The sequence below is a fragment of the Bufo gargarizans genome, chromosome 3 (assembly GCF_014858855.1).
Source record: "Bufo gargarizans isolate SCDJY-AF-19 chromosome 3, ASM1485885v1, whole genome shotgun sequence".
Lineage (NCBI taxonomy): Eukaryota > Metazoa > Chordata > Amphibia > Anura > Bufonidae > Bufo > Bufo gargarizans.
This window is the reverse complement of record NC_058082.1, coordinates 119,065,437-119,084,286: the sequence shown is the minus strand read 5'-3', so window position 1 is coordinate 119,084,286 and position 18,850 is coordinate 119,065,437. Positions and strand designations below refer to the sequence as shown.

The window sequence follows — 18,850 nt, the reverse complement described above, 5'->3', positions numbered from 1 at the left end:
ACCACCCTGGCACTGGGTCCCTCCAACCCACCAGCACAGCAACAACGGCCGCCACACAGCAACCCACCATGTGAACAGTTATCAAAGCTCACCTTATCATATGCTCTCAAGAACTCCAACTGAGAGCTGGTAGGAATTTGTGAACCATTATGCAGTCTCCTGCTAACTAAAATCACCTGGGTTGAATGGGAGGAGTGCTAATACCAGAGTGCAAAAAAGGAAAGGATCTATAAAATATCCAAAAACAAGAATGAACCTGGATCACACATCCAAATGCTTTGATCTAATAACTTCTTCTCAGCATAATTAACATCGCTTCTCAGCGTCATGAATAGTATATAGGCCCCTATGTTGCGTGCTATACCTGAGGCATTAGCATACATTTTGATCAAAAAGCATAATCCCACTCACCACGACAAGAATGCCTCCTTGAGTGGGAACCTTCACCTTCTCTAAATTTGACGTGGCGACCACCCGCGCCACAGCACTGCACCAGCAGACGGCGGGACCCAGCAGCCTAACAGCATCCCTGCTGCTTTGGCAATGCCACACTGGCACTGGGCCCCAACAACGCACCAGCACAACAACATGGACCATGTGAACAGTTATCAAAGCTCACCTTAACATAAGGTCTCAGGAACTCCAGCTGAGAGCTGGTAGAAATTTGTGAACCCTTATGCAGTCTCCTGCTAATTAAACCTTGTTGATCAAAATATTATTGATAGTATACTAATGCCTAATGTATGCTATGCAACATAGGGGCCTGTATACCATTTATGATGCTCAGAGGCAATGTTATTTTATGCTGAGAAGCAGTTATTGCATCAAAGCATAACATGAGGATGTGTGATCCAGGTACATTCTTTTTTTTTACTTTTTAAGGCCCCATGCACACGGCCGTTGTTCACGGCCGTGTGCGGGCCGTGGAACCGCGGCCTGGATCCCTTCCTGTGAGCTGGAGCGCACGGCGTCACTGGTTGCTATGACGCCGTGCGCCCCCTGCTGCCGGCACAGTACAGTAATACACTGGTATAGATCATACCAGTGTATTACTGTATTGCGGCGGCAGCAGGGAGCGCACGGCGTCATAGCAACCAGTGACGCCGTGCGCTCCAGCTCACAGGAGGGATCCAGGCCGCGGTTCCACGGCCCGCACACGGCCGTGAACAACGGCCGTGTGCATGGGGCCTAACAGTAGGACTGGAGGAAATGGGTTAGGTTGAGAATTTGCCACGGGGGAGCACAAAGCACAGGCAAGGGGGAGGGGAACTTTTGCACCAGGACCCATCAGCCTTTAGCTACACCCCTGTCTGGTGCAGTGTGTGTATATATATATATATTTGTGGTCAAGGCTAAAATACGAACTCAGGCAGCGCGCCTGCCTGGAACCTAAACCGGCCGGGGGGTGCCTGGAGTCGGGTATGAGAGTAGCCTAAAAGGGGGCTACCCTAAGGAGGACCCTTGAAATGAAGGGAATGGGTGGGTGGGTCCAAGAACCGGAACGCCCACTGAGGTGAGGGGAGTGGGGTTTAAAAAGGCTCAAGCCCCTCCCACAAATGCAGGCTGAACTTCAGCCTTACCAACTTGTGGTCAAGGCTAAAATACGAACTCGGGCAGCGCGCCTGCCTGGAACCTAAACCGGCTGGGGTGTGCCTGGAGCCGGGTATGAGAGTAGCCTAAAAGGGGGCAAAAATGACAACAATATAGTTAAGATGCAAGACTTTAATACCTTATAACACCAATGACCGAAACGCCTGCGAAATCTCCACCTGTGGATTAGGTATGTATCTGGTGAAGCAAGACGAACGCCATCTCCCCATCTTTCGGATGACGTGGGCAGGGACCCCCCACCTGGAAGCCGCGGAGGCTGCTCCAATGCGGAAGGAATGACCGGATAGCGCCTGAGTCTAATCCTAAACCAGCAGCAACCGTGCGGATGTGGCTGATAAACTGCGCCGTGGTGAGAGCTCCCTTGAGATGGGGTAGCAGAGGGCTGTGAGGTGGCGCATCCCGGAGGGCGAGGATGAGCTGGTAAAACACCTGTACCGGGCACAATTCATTACCAGTGGGGCCTGTTTGACTAGTTTTGGTGGTAATTATCTTCAGCGCGTAATGGTCAATATCCCGCACCAGCTGCTCTCTGTGCAGACTGCACCGTCCGGCCGTACTGCATGAGAACTCGCCTGGCCTAAGGAAGCCATAAAAGGCCAAATACATAGCAGCTTTAACAATTAAGCTGGAGAAGGGGCCAAAAGGAGCACCATCCAGGGCTGAAGACAATTTCCGGAACATCTCCCTGTGACGCCCTGCCTGCGGGACGGAGGATTGGACCCACCCTTCTGGACCCCTCGCAAGGTGGCCTTGATTGCGTGCGCAGAAAAAATGGACCCGCCCCCTGGGTTGCGGAGCATAGTGTGGTGTTGGACGCCCGCCAGGTACAACTTAATGGTGTTGTAGGAGAGGTGTAACTGGTGGTGACAATGGGCGATGAAGGCCATGATGTAAGGAATGTCCGCAAGGCCAGCCTGCGGGTGCAGACGCGAAAACTCCTGGAAAGTTCTCAGGCCTGAAAGATAGTTCCTGGCCGTATTGGGGCAAGGGACTGCTGCGACAGGTCCCTTGCTGAACAGACGAGCATGCCTAGTCCATTGTCAGGGAACTGAAAGGCGGGGTGGGATATCTGAGCGGCTCGGCCTCCGGCATGACCTGAAAAAAGAGTTGGAAATTAAATCTAGACAGCGCGTCGGCTGCCACATTCTTCTCACCCGGGATGTGGCTACAATGCACATGGAAGTTGTGTGACAGGACCAGCCAAACCAGCTGGCGTAAAAGTGCCATGATCTTGGGGGACTTGTCCCTGCCCTTGGCCAAGATGTCAACCAAGGCCTGGTTATCTGTCACAAACATCACCGGCAAGTTAGCCCAGAGGTGACCCCATGCCTGTGCCGCTGCAACGATGGGGTGCAACTCCAACTGGGAGGAGGTGCGGATGGATTCAACCTCCTCTAAGATGGTATTGGGCTGCGATCCGCTAGCCAATGGGAACCCCAAATGGCTGCGTAGCCGCAAGATGCAGCAGCGTCTGAAAAAATGGTCGGGCAGGAGGGAGACCAAGGCGATACAAAAAAGGAGACGCCATTCCATCGAGATAGGAACATTTCCCACATGGCCAGGTCTGCCATGGCCTGGCCGTCCAACCGGATGACGCAGCCTTGTTCGGGTGCAGAGGGAAGAAGCTGGAGCAGCCTTGACACGAAAGTCCTCCCCTGGGGCATAATCCTGGCGGCAAAATTGAGCCGTCCAAGAAGAGACTGTAACTCGACTCTAGTGAGGCACCCCGTGGCTGCCGCATGGGAAATGACCTCCCGACACTGAGTGAGCTTCTCTTCTGGTAGGCTGGCCTGCAAAAGAACTGAATCCAGGACGATGCCCAAGAACGAGACCCTCGTGGCGGGACCCTCAGTCTTTGACTCGGCGATCTGAACAGCCAGACTGGCAAACATCCCGAGGAGGACGGTGAGAATGCCGGACCCGCCCTGCGGATCCTCGACAACTAGAAAGTCATCGAGGTAGTGGATGACTGATCGGAGGCCCCCGTGATGGATCAGGATCCAATGTAGCGCCTTGGCCAGCTGGTCGAATAACCATGGGCTACTCTTGGATCCAAACGTGAGCCTGTTGGCGAAAAAATACTGCCCGGCCCACTCGATGCCGTAGAACTGCCACAACTGAGGTAGGATGGGGAGGAGTTTAAACGCATCTGCGATGTCAACCTTTGCCAACCAAGCGCCCCTACCATGCAACAGGATGGCCTGAATTGCGTCATCCACCGAGGAGTAACGCATGGCAAATTCCTCCGAGGGAATCAGGGAATTAAGGCTAGGAATTCCGGAAACATGAGGGGCAGACAGATCATAAATCAATCTTTTTTTATTGGTGTTCTTCTTTGCCACTAAGCCAATGGGGTTGAAACGCCAAGAGGAAAATGGGATGCGAGGGAATGGGCCTATGAGAAACCACTTGGCTACCTCCGACTGGAGCAACTCGCTAGTTGCTGGAGGGTCCAGGGTGGCGGACAGCAGATTCCTGCCCTCCCAGGGCACTTGTGACAGAGTGATGAGCCCTGTGTGGAACCCCTGGCGGAAGCCTGCCAACAGGAACGCCACAAAATCCTGATCGTGGTGATCGCGAAGGAGTGCCGCCAAGAGGTCCACGTTGATGTCCGCTAGTCAGGACCCTTTGGAAGACTTTTTGGGGCAGGCGGACCGTGGGTGGGCCCTGAAGCACAGGGAGCAGACATGGAGTGACCTGCAGCTGGCATATGAACACCCCCCTGAATTGAAATTATTGCAGACCTGGCTCTTCCCCAAGTAGACAATGGGTCTGCCCAGCTTGTCCGTGGAGGGGTTAGATGGAAACGACCCGGAGGTCCCCAGGATGGCCCTATCCTGGGAGGGGTGTGCGGTATTAGGGCACCATTCAGAGGAGTGGAAGATCGATTGACACATCGCATAGTTGGGAGCCCTGAGGCCAGTGAAGTGATGGCAAAAGAGCTCCGTGTCAATCAAAGACCAGCTGGTGACATACTGGAACTGGGCCAAAGCTGCCGCCGCCTTAGCCGAAAAGGAACGGTGGTAGTCATAGAAGGCCGACCCACCATACTTGTGCCCCAGGTCAGTGACCAGGTATAAATAGCTGTCCAGCTCCTCTCTCCTTTCCAGCTGCGCGGTGCAGACGATGTCCCTGAAGAGGCTGAAAGCCAGGACAAATTCTGGGATTGTCAACTTGCGGTTGAGCCGTGAGTCCTTGGCCCGAAGGACCACGGACACATCGCCACAGTTGATCACCCGATTCTCGGGTACATCTTGAGCGGCAATGAGGATTGATGCCAGATTGACATCTTTTCCCGCCAGAATCTCTCTTGAGGTTATCGGGAATGAAGTGAGAGGGGGACACCTGGGGAATGGGTCTTGGCTTACCTGTAGCCAGCCAACCTGATGTGGATGGAGCCATCAGCGGGACGGGAGCCGGGGGTGTCACGGGTGGCCGGGACTTGAGCTCCGCAACCCTTGCCCGAACATCTGCTACCGAGTCTACCAAGGAATTTAGGGTCGACTGTAGCTGCACCAGGGACAACTGGATGGCCGATGCCTCCTGCTGCACCGCCGCAGTGCTGGGGCTGGTCATGAGCAGTTTGTATAGCTCTGCCTTCCTTGCGGTGGCCGGGTGCAGAATGCCTCTTCGGTTTAGCTCAGCCAACAGCTTCGGGATGGTCCAGCTCCGAAGGGATGAGGGACCCGCCTGGCTTGACATGATCGAGCCGGAGATGGACAGGCCGTCCTCCATATCCGAGGCCCGAGACATGGCAGAGCAGCTAAAAAAAAAAACGGCATGACAAAATAAAGGGGAAAAAAAAAAAAACAAGAGGGTGATGACGTAATGGAATTCGGATTGGTGCATGATAGAGAAACACGTACCGGTAATAGAATTTGCGGGACGGCTCAGTCGAACCTGGCCTAACCGAACAGACGAAGATAATTAAAGCGTGAACATGACTTGACTGGGACCGAGGTGGCGCCAGTGCGAACTTACCTGAACAGGACCGAAAGGAACAGAGAAATAGGAACAGACTCCTGTAAATAAAGCAATAGGTGAAAAAACATTTGAAAGTGCAGAGGAAATGGGTGCCCTCCAACCTGCGGAACCAGGCGAACTGGCCAGGCTGGGGCGCACCCTAAGGCCAAGTAACCATCCGAGCGCATCGGACCAGACACCTGAGCGTACCAGGCAGTTGACAGGAGAGAAGGCGCGTAGCCATGAGATAGAGGCTGCGCGTAGCAGCAGCCCGCGAAGGGCAGTGGTAAGACATGAGCCTAGGAGTTACGGAAAGCAAGAATGACCAGGGGAGCAGCTGAAGGATGGCACCTTAGAAGACTCGAAATAAGTCGAAGGACAGGTGCGTGAACCCGTGTGTTTAGAGAAGAAAAACATGAAGACCCGGGCGTACCAGGAGTGTACCATGCCCTGGGCATACCAAGGAAGAAGGAGGCGCCACCAAACCGTGACCGGACACCCGACTGTGCCCAGCAGACAAAAAACCTAGTGACATGAAGACAATGGCGGCCTGGGCGAACCAGGAAGACCAGACAACCCTGGGCGTGACCAGGTGCCAGAGGTGCGACGGAGCCGGGCTAGTCCTATGTAGGATAACCATACTTGTATTTTGAACAAAGGCGTACTCTGGCGTGGTGAGGCCAGGGGAATCTTTAATTATTTTTTTTTGGGTGATATTGCGGGTTTATAAAAAAAATTTTTTTTTTCTATATGGCGGTTGTATATTTTATTTAATTTTCTATATGCTGGTTTTATTTTGAATTTTATTTTATTTATATTTTTTTGGCTGTTTTAATTACCTTTTATTTTCCCTATATGGTGGCTTTATATTTCATTAATTGTTCTATATGGCGGGTTTTCTTTTTTTTTTGTGGTTCCCTTGCCCTGATGGCGGGTTTAGAACACTCAATGGCCGACTTGCCCTGTGGGCCAGGACCGTGTAGTCAGCCATTGAGTGTAAACCTCCTCTCTCTCCCCTCCCCCCTTTTTCCTTGTCCGGCCCGGCTGCCCGTGAGCCCGCGCTCCACGTGGAACGCAAGCTGACATCGCAGCCAGGGAGACCGGCCAGGGGGGCGGGTGACGTCACTGCCGGCGCCGGAAGAAGAGTGTGTTCCACCCTGGAATGCACGCCTCCGTGCGCCGGTTTCTAGGCCGAAGGTGCCGACTCGAGCTCCAGCCTCCCCCCCAAGAACACCCCCCCCATGATCGGGGAGATGCCGGGGTGCGCACACTCCTCCCCAGGCCGCCCACCGCCGGAAGCCTGGAGAGTGGCCGGGGACCGGCACCAGGAAGCGCGTGCGTTCCACCCTGGAACGCATGCCTCCGTGCGCCGCGTTTGGGGAAGAGGTGAGCCGGCCAGACAAGTATCAAACCCCCCCCCCCCGGCACGGAAGAGCCGTGCCGGCTACCAGGTGTGCTCCCCGTCGCCGGGCCGCCAGACAGACAGGGAGACGGGCGGTGAAGGGGACCCGGAAGCGCTTGTGTGGAACGCACCCTCAGAATGAAGCGGTGGGAAGGAGCCGGACTGCCGCTGTCCTCTGCCCTGCGAAAGAGCCCCCTACTTACCACTTGAAGAGACAAACTCTGCACGAGGCGGCCGTAGGCACAAGGAGACACACAAAACAATAGCCAGTGAATATCCAAGAACCGAAACGCCCACTGAGGTGAGGGGAGCGGGGTTTAAACAGGCTCAAGCCCCTCCCACAAATGCAGGCTGAACTTCAGCCTTACCAAAATATATATATACATATATATATATATTTTTTTTTTAAAATAAAATCCCCTAATGTGATGTGGCAGAGCAGCACTATGAAGTGCCTTTTGCGCTGTGACATTAGAAGATTTTTGATATCTCAAACTTTTTTGGTCCAACCAGACTGTTTGTTACTCTGTAATTCGGCTGCCAAATATTACAAGGAACTGGCACTCCAATACACCCTTTCTTACACATAAAGTAGGGCATCATACACACTCTTGGAAAATTCTCATTGATGGCCTGCTGGTGACCCTCCAAAACATTCGGAGCGAGGGCATGCTGGTGACCCTATAAAAAATTAGGGGTGAGTGCCTGCTGCTGAGCTGACCTTCTAAAACATGTGAGGGCCTTCAGGTGAGCAGACCTCATAAAACATTAGAGGTGAGGGCCTACAGTTGAGCAGACTGTATAAAACATTGGAGCTGAGGGCCTGAAGGTGAGCGGACCCTATAAAAAATTGTAGTGAGGGCCTACAGGTGAGCAAACCCTATAAAACATTAGAGGTGAGAGCCTGGAGGTGAGCGGACCCTATAAAAATTGTAGTGAGGGTCTACAGGTGAGCAGACCGTATAAAACATTGGAGGTGAGGGCCTGAAGGTGAGCGGACCCTATAAAACATTGTAGTAAGGGCCTACAGGTGAGCAGACCGTATAAAACATTGGAGGTGAGGGCCTGAAGGTCAGCGGACCCTATAAAACATTGTAGTGAGGGCCTACAGGTGAGCAGACCATATAAAACATTAGAGGTGAGGGCCTACAGCTGAGCAGACCTTATAAAACATTGGAGGTGAGGGCCTGAAGGTGAGCGGACCCTATAAAACATTGTAGTGAGGGCCTACAGGTGAACAGACCATATAAAACATTTAGAGGTGAGGGCCTACCAGTGAGCAGACCTTATAAAACATTGGAGGTGAGGGCCTGAAGGTGAGCAGACCCTATAAAACATTGTAGTGAGGGCCTACAGATAAGCAGACTGTATAAAACATTGGAGGTGTGGGCCTGAAGGTAAGTGGACCCTATAAAACATTGGAGGTGAGGGCCTGAAGGTAAGTGGACCCTATAAAACATTGTAGTGAGGGCATATGTACTGTATCAAAGAGGAGGAGAAGGATGACAAAACAAGATTCAAACATATACCCTTTTTTTGCGGTGAAAAGGGTGCATCTGAATCTTGTGGATTCAGTACATTATAAAGCATACATTTAAATTGTGTTTTTGTTCCTCATTAGCTCAGCTTCCTCTGGTGTAGTGTAAAAATCAGGGTCAATCCATGCCTTTTTCAATTTTATCTGAGTCAACCAGTCAGCATTGTCAGTGGACAAGCGGATACGCTTATCTGTGCAGCACTAAATACACGCTCAGACAATATGCTGGCGGCAGGGCAGGCCAGCACCTCCAAGGCATAGAGCGCAAGTTCGTGCCATGTTCCGCTTGGACATCAAGTAGTTGTAAGGCACTGAGGGATCATTAAGGACGCTGACATGGTCTGCCATGTATTCCTTCACCATCTTCCAAAACGTTTCCATCTTTGGGACAGTAGGCCGCGCTTCAGGGTGCGGTTGCTGGTGGGGTGTCATGAAAGTGTCCCATGCCTTGGAGAGTGTTGCCCTGCCTTTGTTGGAACTGGAGTGTGCCTTCCTCGTTTGCCTAAGGAAATACGGACTCTGCCCCCAGCTTTGTCAGATTTTAAGAGCAATTTCTTAACAAGGACCTTCTGGTATTGCACCATTTTACTTGCCCTCTTCACCACAGGAATGAGAGATGAGAAGTTCTCTTTGTAGCTACACTGCTTCCAGCTACAGACTGATGGCTGACTGCTGGAGGTAGAAGTGGTGGAGTAGTTAAATGTGTCCCAAATATATATACGGTTGTGGCCTAAACGCACACACAGATGTACCTAAAACTAGTTAAATTTGTCCCAAATAAAATGTATTCTCTGCTGGAATACTGTATATAAAGTTTGTGGATTGAACACACACAGATGTGCCCAAAATTAGTTAAATGTGTCCCAAATACAAATATTTCTCTGCTGGAATACTGTATATACGGTTGCGGCCTAAACGCACACACAGATGTGCCTAAAACTAGTTAAATTTGTCCCAAATAAAAAAAAATCTCTGCTGGAATACTGTATATAACGTTTGTGGATTGAACACACACACAGATGTGCCCAAAAGTAGTTAAATGTGTCCCAAATACAAATAATTCTCTGCTGGAATACTGTGTATACGGTTGCGGCCTAAACGCACAGACAGATGAGCCCAAAACTAGTTAAATGTGTCCCAAATAGTCCCAAATACAAATAATTCTCTGCTGGAATTCTGTATATAACGTTTGTGGATTGAACACACACACAGATGTGCCTAAAACTAGTTAAATTTGTTCAAAATAAAATGTATTCTCTGCTGGAATACTGTATATAACGTTTGTGGATTGAACACACACACAGATGTGCCTAAAACTAGTTAAATTTGTTCAAAATAAAATGTATTCTCTGCTGGATTACTGTATATAACGTTTGTGGATTGAACACACACACAGATGTGCCCAAAAGTAGTTAAATTTGTCCCAAATACAAATAATTCTCTTCTGGAATACTGTATATACGGTTGCGGCCTAAACACACACAGATGTGCCCAAAACTAGGTAAATTTGCCCAAACTTTAAATAATTCTCTGCTGGAGTACTGAATATAAAGGTTGCGGATTGAACGCACACACAGATGTGGTACAAATTAGGTTAATTTCCCCATTATTTTTTTTTCTCTGATGGCGCGTTGTAGATCTCACTAGCAGACACACTCTAGTGAATAAGCCCCTTTTTATAATGTCTGTTAAACACACTGCTTTCTGATGGCGTACTGTAGATCTCACTAATATCAAATCTTTCTGTCTTTTAAAAGCTCGGTCTGCTCTCCCTGGCGCTGAATGATCTGAGCACGGGACATCGGCTCCTATATAAACTTGCATCATGTGTTCCGCCCAGCCAATCGGTGTAAGGCTAATAGCTAACATGGCTATGGCGTTACACTGAAGGGAATTACTTACCTGAATGTTGATTGGCTGCTTAGGAGGTGCCAAACATGCGGGGAGGAGACTCGAGCAATGCAACGAGCACACGTGGTATTCGGCCGAGTACTGCCACGTGCCGAGCATAGCAATGTTCGAGCCGAGCAGGTACTCAGCCGATTATGCTTGCTCATCACTACTTACTATATAAGAACCTCCCCAGCAGCCATTTTCTACAGTTTTTTAAAGTTCTTAGAGAGACAGCAGCGTCATTGCTGTGCTCTGTGCTTTCCACACTACATTAGATAGATAGTTAGATAGCTTATATATATAATACAGATAGTCAGTGTAGGTTATATCCTGATATAGTGTAGCTGTTGCAGTGCAGGGTGTTAGGTAGTGATGAGTGGGAGGTGTCATATTCTATTTCGCGATATTTCGTGAATATTTGTCAAAATCGAATATTCGTCATTTTTCTATTTATCGCGAATAATATGCGATTTAATTATTTGCGTATTGCGACGAATATTTGCTATCATGCTATATATTCTTGTTTTAGAATATGACGAATATTCTAAAAAACTAAGTTCTAGCAATATAGCGAATATTCGTAAAATACACATATAGACTGCAATTTAGCTAATATAGTGCTATAATCTTTTTTATAGTCAATTTTTTTTATCTCTTCTAAAGTTCAGATTTGGAAAAAATTTACACTATTAAAAAAAATATACTATAGCACTATATTAGCTAAGTCTATATGTGTATTTTACGAATATTCGCTATATTGCTAGAACTAAGTTTTTTAGAATATGACGAATATAAAAAAAAAAAAAAAGTTATAGCAATATAGCGAATATATTCGTTATTTAGAATATTCGCCTTTTTTTTTTTCAAACTGTACTGTTATTCCACTTTGGCATACTCCTCCCCGACAAGCGTCCCTGTCACCATGGGACTGCCTGAGGGTTAGAATATACCATCGGATCTGAGTTTTCACGATCTCAGGGAAAACTCAGATCCAATGGTATTTTCTAACCCACAGGCGTTCCCATGGTGACGGGGACGCTTGTCGGGGAGGAGTATGCGAGCAACTGTACAGATTGGGGGAAAAAAGGTGAATATTCTAAATAACGAATATATTCCCGTTGTTGCTATATATTAGTTTTTTAGAATATTCGTAATTTTTTTTCCATTTGAAAACATGATTCCTTCCTGCTTAAGTTGCTTGTGGGCCAATGACTTATTGACCCACAAGAAAGAAGCGGGGAGGAATCATGTTTTCAGATGTAAAAAAATAACGAATATTCGATTTAGTGAATATATAGCACTATATTCGAAATATTCGCGAAGTTGCGATATTCGCGGTTAATATTTGCTATTCGAATATTCGCGCTCAACAGTAGTGATTTTTAATGTTCTGCCGTACCAACCATTTTCTCCAGTCTCAGGAAACTTCTAGCAGCTTGGAAAATGTAGCAAAAGTGAGCCACGCCTGTATTTTGCGCCCATTACATTGCCGATTTTTCGCAATCAAGAAAATAATCTTGAATTTGCGATTATATGACGAATATTCGCCCAAATATTTGTGAAATATTGCGAATTTGAATATAACCCCTGCCGCTCATCACTAATGCAAAAGCAAACACTATATGCAGCAGCAGCACACTGCTCCAACAGCAGAGACACAGGCAGACACTGGAAAAACTGGTACATACAATGATACTGTATCATAAAAAAAAAACTCTTTTACAAAATAGCATAGTAATGATTGAGTCTGTGGCTGTGCTATAAGATACATATCATTTCTACTGTAAGAATATAATCTACATTAGTATATTACTGTGGAGAGCACAAGGCCACTTACAGCTGTTACATTTGCATGGCGTTTTATGTGCGCGCAACTATCAGAACTGTAACTTTCCTGCCTCTGACTTTTTGTGCTTGAACAGCAGATGCTACGATTAGTGAATACTAACTGTTAAAGACGTAATGTTACAGTATGTCTTACCTTATGGGTTCTTGAAGTGTTATATGGTTACAGAGCTGACCCCATATACTTCAGTAAACAGTGGAAATAAGTGGTGGACTTTATCTTTTTATATCACACTCTCAGCTAGTGCTTTGGCTGTATTTGCCTGGAGCAAGTTTTGGCTCAGCTCCTGCATGTGCTTAATTTGTCCAAGACTTGGAGTGGATCCTAAAGGGAGGGGAAGACTAAAAAGGCAGGACTGTACGTGGCTGCAGAGATTTGGAACAGGGGTTTTCGCATGAATTTTTTTTAACTCATTTGAACTCACTTAGGGTGCTGCCGCGTTTTGGATGCAGCAAAAAACGCCTTAAACTTGCTTGCTTTCCTGTGGGCAGGCATAAGTTCTTCAAGCACCGTCATTGCCCAGACCATATTTGTAATTAATTCTTGTTAACCCCTTCCTCCCCTGCATAGAAAATAGTCCCTCACGTGAAGCCCCAGAGACATATGGTACATAATGCAATTTGTGTCTCCATTGTCTAGAGATATGGCCATATATTTCTATAAATTTAGAAAAAGGGATAAATAAATGTGTCTGGACCACTTCATCTGTTTCTTTATGGGATCACTACACTGGCACTAAGAGGAGGGGAAGGGAGAAGGGAAGCTACTGACCATTTTAGTCCACCTCTGAATGCAGAATAAGGTGGACCAGAAGGATACACAGCAGAGAGAAAAATGTAATTTACAACGCTGCACAATATTTTTGTTGCATGTACAGTCGTGGCCAAAAGTTTTGAGAATGACACAAATATTAGTTTTCACAAAGTTTGCTGCTAAACTGCTTTTAGATCTTTGTTTCAGTTGTTTCTGTGATGTAGTGAAATATAATTACACGCACTTCATACGTTTCAAAGGCTTTTATCGACAATTACATGACATTTATGCAAAGAGTCAGTATTTGCAGTGTTGGCCCTTCTTTTTCAGGACCTCTGCAATTCGACTGGGCATGCTCGCAATCAACTTCTGGGCCAATTCCTGACTGATAGCAACCCATTCTTTCATAATCACTTCTTGGAGTTTGTCAGAATTTGTGGGTTTTTGTTTGTCCACCTACCTCTTGAGGATTGACCACAAGTCCTCAATGGGATTAAGATTTGGGGAGTTTCCAGGCCATGGACCCAAAATGTCAACGTTTTGGTCCCCGAGCCACTTAGTTATCACTTTTGCCTTATGGCGCGGTGCTCCATCGTGCTGAAAAATGCATTGTTCTTCACCAAACTGTTGTTGGAAGAAATTGCTGTTGGAGGGTGTTTTGGTACCATTCTTTATTCATGGCTGTGTTTTGGGCAAAATTGTGAGTGAGCCCACTCCCTTGGATGAGAAGCAACCCCACACATGAATGGTCTCAGGATGCTTTACTGTTGGCATGACACAGGACTGATGGTAGCGCTCACCTTTTCTTCTCTGGACAAGCCTTTTTCCTGATGCCCCAAACAATCGGAAAGAGGCTTCATCGGAGAATATGACTTTGCCCCTGTCCTCAGCAGTCCATTCACCATATTTTCTGCAGAAGATCAATCTGTCCCTGATGTTTTTTTTGGAGAGAAGTGGCTTCTTTGCTGCCCTTCTTGACACCAGGCCATCTTCCAAAAGTCTTCGCCTCACTGTGCGTGCAGATGCGCTCACACCTGCCTGCTGCCATTCCTGAGCAAGCTCTGCACTGGTGGCACTCCGATCCCGCAGCTGAATCGTCTTTAGGAGACGATCCTGGCGCTTGCTGGACTTTCTTGGACACCCTGAAGCCTTCTTAACAAGAATTGAACCTCTTTCCTTGAAGTTCTTGATGATCCTATAAATTGTTGGTTGAGGTGCAATCTTAGTAGCCACAATATCCTTGCCTGTGAAGCCATTTTTATGCAACGCAATGATGGCTGCACACGTTTCTTTGCAGGTCACCATGGTTAACAATGGAAGAACAATGATTTCAAGCATCACCCTCCTTTTAACAGGTCAAGTCTGCCATTTTAACCCAATCAGCCTGACATAATGATCTCCAGCCTTGTGCTCGTCAACATTCTCACCTGAATTAACAAGATGATGTGCAGTGGAAAAGTTTTTGGGGGATTAAGTTAATTTTCATGGCAAAGAAGGACTATGCAATTCATCTGATCACTCTTTATAACATTCTGGAGTATATGCAAATTGCTATTATAAAAACTTAAGCAGCAACTTTTCCCATTTTCAATATTTATGTAATTCTCAAAACTTTTGGCCACGACTGTACTCTACATTGCAACAAAACTTCTTTTAAAATGTTCTGTTTATCACATATTAATACTTTTTGGGGGATTATAGCTTTAACTAGTGTATGTCACAATAAAATACTACATAGACATAAATCATCAAATAGACACCAAAGCATTGAACTTCTAGGGAATCTGCCTTTTCTCCTGTCATGTCTGTTTTAGCAAATACTTTCATATGCTGAAAGGCTTGTGCTTCTTTTTTTAGATCTCTGCTTGGTGTCATTGCCCTTTTATTACTCCTGGAAATGCATGGATAAATTAACAACTGAGTGTTACTATTCCACCACTGCCAATATGGCTTGTACCTATGTGGTGCAAAGGAATTGGAGAATGAGAGGCTCATGGGCAGGGTTGGTGTTTCCTCTCATTAATACCCCTCATACTGGCCAACTTTTTCACTCGCCGGAGAAAATATAGGTGCATTCAGCTGTTATACTGTCAACCAGCTGATTTTATGGCGCAGTGCAACCCCTGCATAACCGGAGCCCACGAAAAGCATCCCAGTCTGAGGGCTGCAGGATTATCCTGTGCAGCGGAGATCAGTGGCTTGGTTCTCCTAGCAGAAGCACCGATCTGGGTTGTTTAACCCCTTAGATGACACAGTCAATACTGACTGAAGCATCTAAGTGATGTACAGGAAGGAGGCTTCCCCCATCTCCCCGCAAATAATATCGTGGGGGGCTATTGTCTTCGCATGGCAACCAAGGGCCAAATGTGTATGCCTATCAGGCTATGCCTGTCAGTATAGCAGTGACAGTATAACGCACTGCACACTGTACTCTAAAGGCAATCAAAAGATTACCTGTTATAGTTCTTTGCAGGACTAACAATCGGTTAAAAAAAGGTAAAGTTTTATTACATAAAAAAATCTCCAAGTTAAAAAATACACCTTTTTCCTTTTCAATGGTAAAAAAATTGCAAAAAATTCAATCACATATTTGGTATCACCACTTCAATAATGGTCTCCACTACATAATCATACGTAATTTATCCTATACGGTGAACACTTAAAGGGGAATTCTGGTTATATCAAGTGGAGCCCCTTGAAATTAAAGGAGAGGGTGGTCGAAAATAGTTCTGGAAATAGTTGAGTACAGCACCCACCCAACTATCTCTGCAACTCCTGCTTGCATTTCTGACCACCTGTTTCGTTCATTTCATGGGGGCTCTTGTGTTTTTGGGGGCCTCATTCCTGTGATTGGTTGGGGTTCCAGCGGTAAAATCCTCAGCAGTCTAATAGTTATCCTCTATCCTGTGGATAGGGGATAACTTGATATAACAGGAATACCTTTGAACTGAAAAAAATCTTTAAAAAAAAAAAGTGTCCAAAGGATGAATAGAGTTTGTGCACTCGTCTTAGAATTATGAACTTTTACACAAATGCTGACACACTAAATTAACATTGACCTAAGATTAATATTTTACAGAGTATATTTGATTTGGCACAGTTCCAGAAAAAGATATATGCAAATGTGGTTTCATGCAAGGACACATGGAGGGGATAGAAAACTGTACTTCAGGGAGTGCACCACTACTATAACTAAAGTGGAACAGTCATCCTGTCTCAGCATTTTGTCAGAATGAATGACTGCCACCTACTCACTCTAACACCAACTTAAGGTAGGGGCTACACGACAATCTAGCCTTGAGACTCTTTGCACAACCAAGGATTGCTATGCAGCAGTGCACCCATAAAAATGAATGGGGTCTCAGTGCAACTCTCAAGCTGCCGCTACCATGACCACAAAAAAATCCAGCAGGGTTGCAGGGCTGAAATGCATTCATTTCTATGGCTGCAATGCTACACAATGATCTTTGGTCATGCGACGATAGTCGTAGCCTCGAGCACTGTGTAGCCACATCCTAAAGTAATGGAGCTGCTTTACTGAGGTTATTATCAAAGTAAAAAGAAGCGTCCATTGATATCTGAAGAGTGAAGACTTGTCGATAGTGTTGAGCATATCGAAGCCTCCGAAGTGAAATTGAATCCAAAGTTTAGGAAAAATTTTATTCGCAATGAATCCGAATTCCTCGCGTATCGTGGTAACGAATCTGGTTTTTCCTAAAATGGCGGCTACATGTGTTACAAAGTGAAAGTAAAAAGCCTGGGAATGCAAGATCACCCATAATGCCATACAGCCAGCCATTCCGCAGATAGCCATCCCCTGTAATGTTACAGCTCTAAAAAAGCCTTATCCCACGTTGTCGCAGCTGCTTCACTGTGAGCTAAGCATAGGAAGAGACATGGCAAGCGCTAGGGACAGTGTTTCAGAAAGCTTTTAATTGTAGAATAGTGAATAGGGAGACTGCAGGGACACTGTATGGAGAGCATAGGGAAACTGCAGGAACGTTGCAGTCTGAGTGTATTTGTGCTCTGTGGCCAGGGGCAGGGAAGCACATAGGCTTCATGCTGCCTGAGGCAAAAATTTTAATGCCACCCCCTATGTCAAATTCTTGACCTAACCCCTTCCCTCCAGTCAGACGTGTAACCTGACCAGCATGCACTTTCTATAATACTGGTATCTTCTTATGTGGCACAAGTCTTTTTGGCCCCGCTCAGGCTCTTGGGCCCGGTAGCGACTGCTACCTCTGCACCCCCTATAGCTACACCCCTGCTTGGACTTTACTTGTAGCCGGAACCCAGGCGGGTCTGTTGGTCCCAGAACCATCTCTCTGTGACCTTCTGGTCTGGAGCTATGAACCCTAAAGGGTTCTGTGGGTCATTGAGCTGCCAGGATCAGCAGGGAGGTGGGGCCTCTTCCCAGAGGCGGGAAGAGGAGGGGCCGGCTACAGTTTAAAAGGCTTGTGCCAGCAAGTGGATGCGTATTTTCTCTGAAGGAGGGTCACATTGTGCCATGTGTTTAGAGGGATCTGCAACCTGCTGACATCACTGCCCTCCATGTGACTACAGCAAAGGATTCATCACAACCCAAAAGGACTCATCCATCTGGTAAACTGACTTTTGCTCTGCTTAACCCTGTTTGTACCATACCACCTGTATTTGTAACCACAGACCACTGTATATATTCCTGGTCTGTATAGTGTTACTTCTAGTGAGCCCTTAAGGCGATTAAATATATAATTGAATCTTGTGCTGTCTTGTATCTCGATCACGAATCCCCATTGTCACAACCCTTGGTCATGGTCGTGACTCTTGTGGCTGCATGCAGTTGCCTGCGGTCTTGGTGTTGTTGTCAATCACGGGTGAGGGCTATAGTATGTTGCCTCACCTGTGGTTGCCGCTGGCAACATTGGGTATGTGGCAGCAGAGCAGCCTGAGCGGTGCTAGGCAGCTTGCTGCAGTAGGCATGCGGTTGCACCTGGCAACCTCTCCTATAGGTGTGCCTTTTATCGGTGTGCACGGAGTGTTATATGTGTTGTGTGCACTTCCCCTTTAAGTTGATGTCTTCCCTTCCCTGGTGTTGGAAGGGTTAACTTCCTTCCTAGTGTGTGTGTGCACTGGGTGTGTCTGACTGTGGGTGTGGCTACTTGGCCCTATAAAGCCTCAGTGGAAGGCAGTAGTCAGAGAGGGTGCTTCAGCAATGCTTGCTGGAGACATCCTCCTGGTTACTTACCATCTGCCAGTGAGGGCCACACTGGTGGTCATAAACTTTATGTCTGGTGTTAGTTTATGGTTTATGTGTTATTGCAGCTTATGGCTTACTGGGTTCCCGTGTGATGTCTGTTGTGTGCTGTGTCCTTGGTGTTTGTTGTGGATAACAGCACTTGTACGTGGGTTCCAGGTTGTGTGTCTGTGGCAGGTAAGTGTGGTACTAGTCTAACTTACCTGTCAATGCCATATGTCTGTTTATGTTCCCCTTTTCTATGTAGCTTGGCCAGTGAGACTCCTGTTCCTCCGTGTCTAGGAGGAACGGGTCGTCTTACCCTGCTCCTAGTCCAGGGCCACCCTGAGGGCGAGCAGGAATATCAGGTTCCAGAGTATGAGCCCTCCTACCTTCAGGGTTGGCTCATACAGATAGGAGACAGGGTCAGAATTAGGGATGTGCAGGAGGTGACCAGCTCCCTAATTCTCTGTCCTGGCCTTGCAGCGACTCCATCTGCTGATACCGCACGGCTGAGGGTTTTCCCCATCCTCAGCCGCGACAGTATGACCACCATGGCTCCTCACGTGGCGTCTCCCTCGAAAGAGGGTGAAGCATGCATCGCCATAGGCTGATGGGGTGCATGCACGT

At 47.3% G+C, this 18,850-nt stretch overlaps 1 protein-coding gene across 1 annotated transcript in view; it reads right to left on the bottom strand.

Annotated features, from left to right (window-relative positions):
* LOC122932457 (retinol dehydrogenase 7-like) overlaps positions 1-12,539 on the bottom strand; it is a 47,453-nt gene extending 34,914 nt beyond the window's left edge. Inside the window, exon 1 of the mRNA XM_044286870.1 lies at positions 12,388-12,539. The gene's annotated coding sequence lies outside the window, so the exon portion shown is untranslated. The remainder of the gene's footprint in view (positions 1-12,387) is intronic.
* Between the last annotated feature and the right edge of the window lie 6,311 nt (positions 12,540-18,850).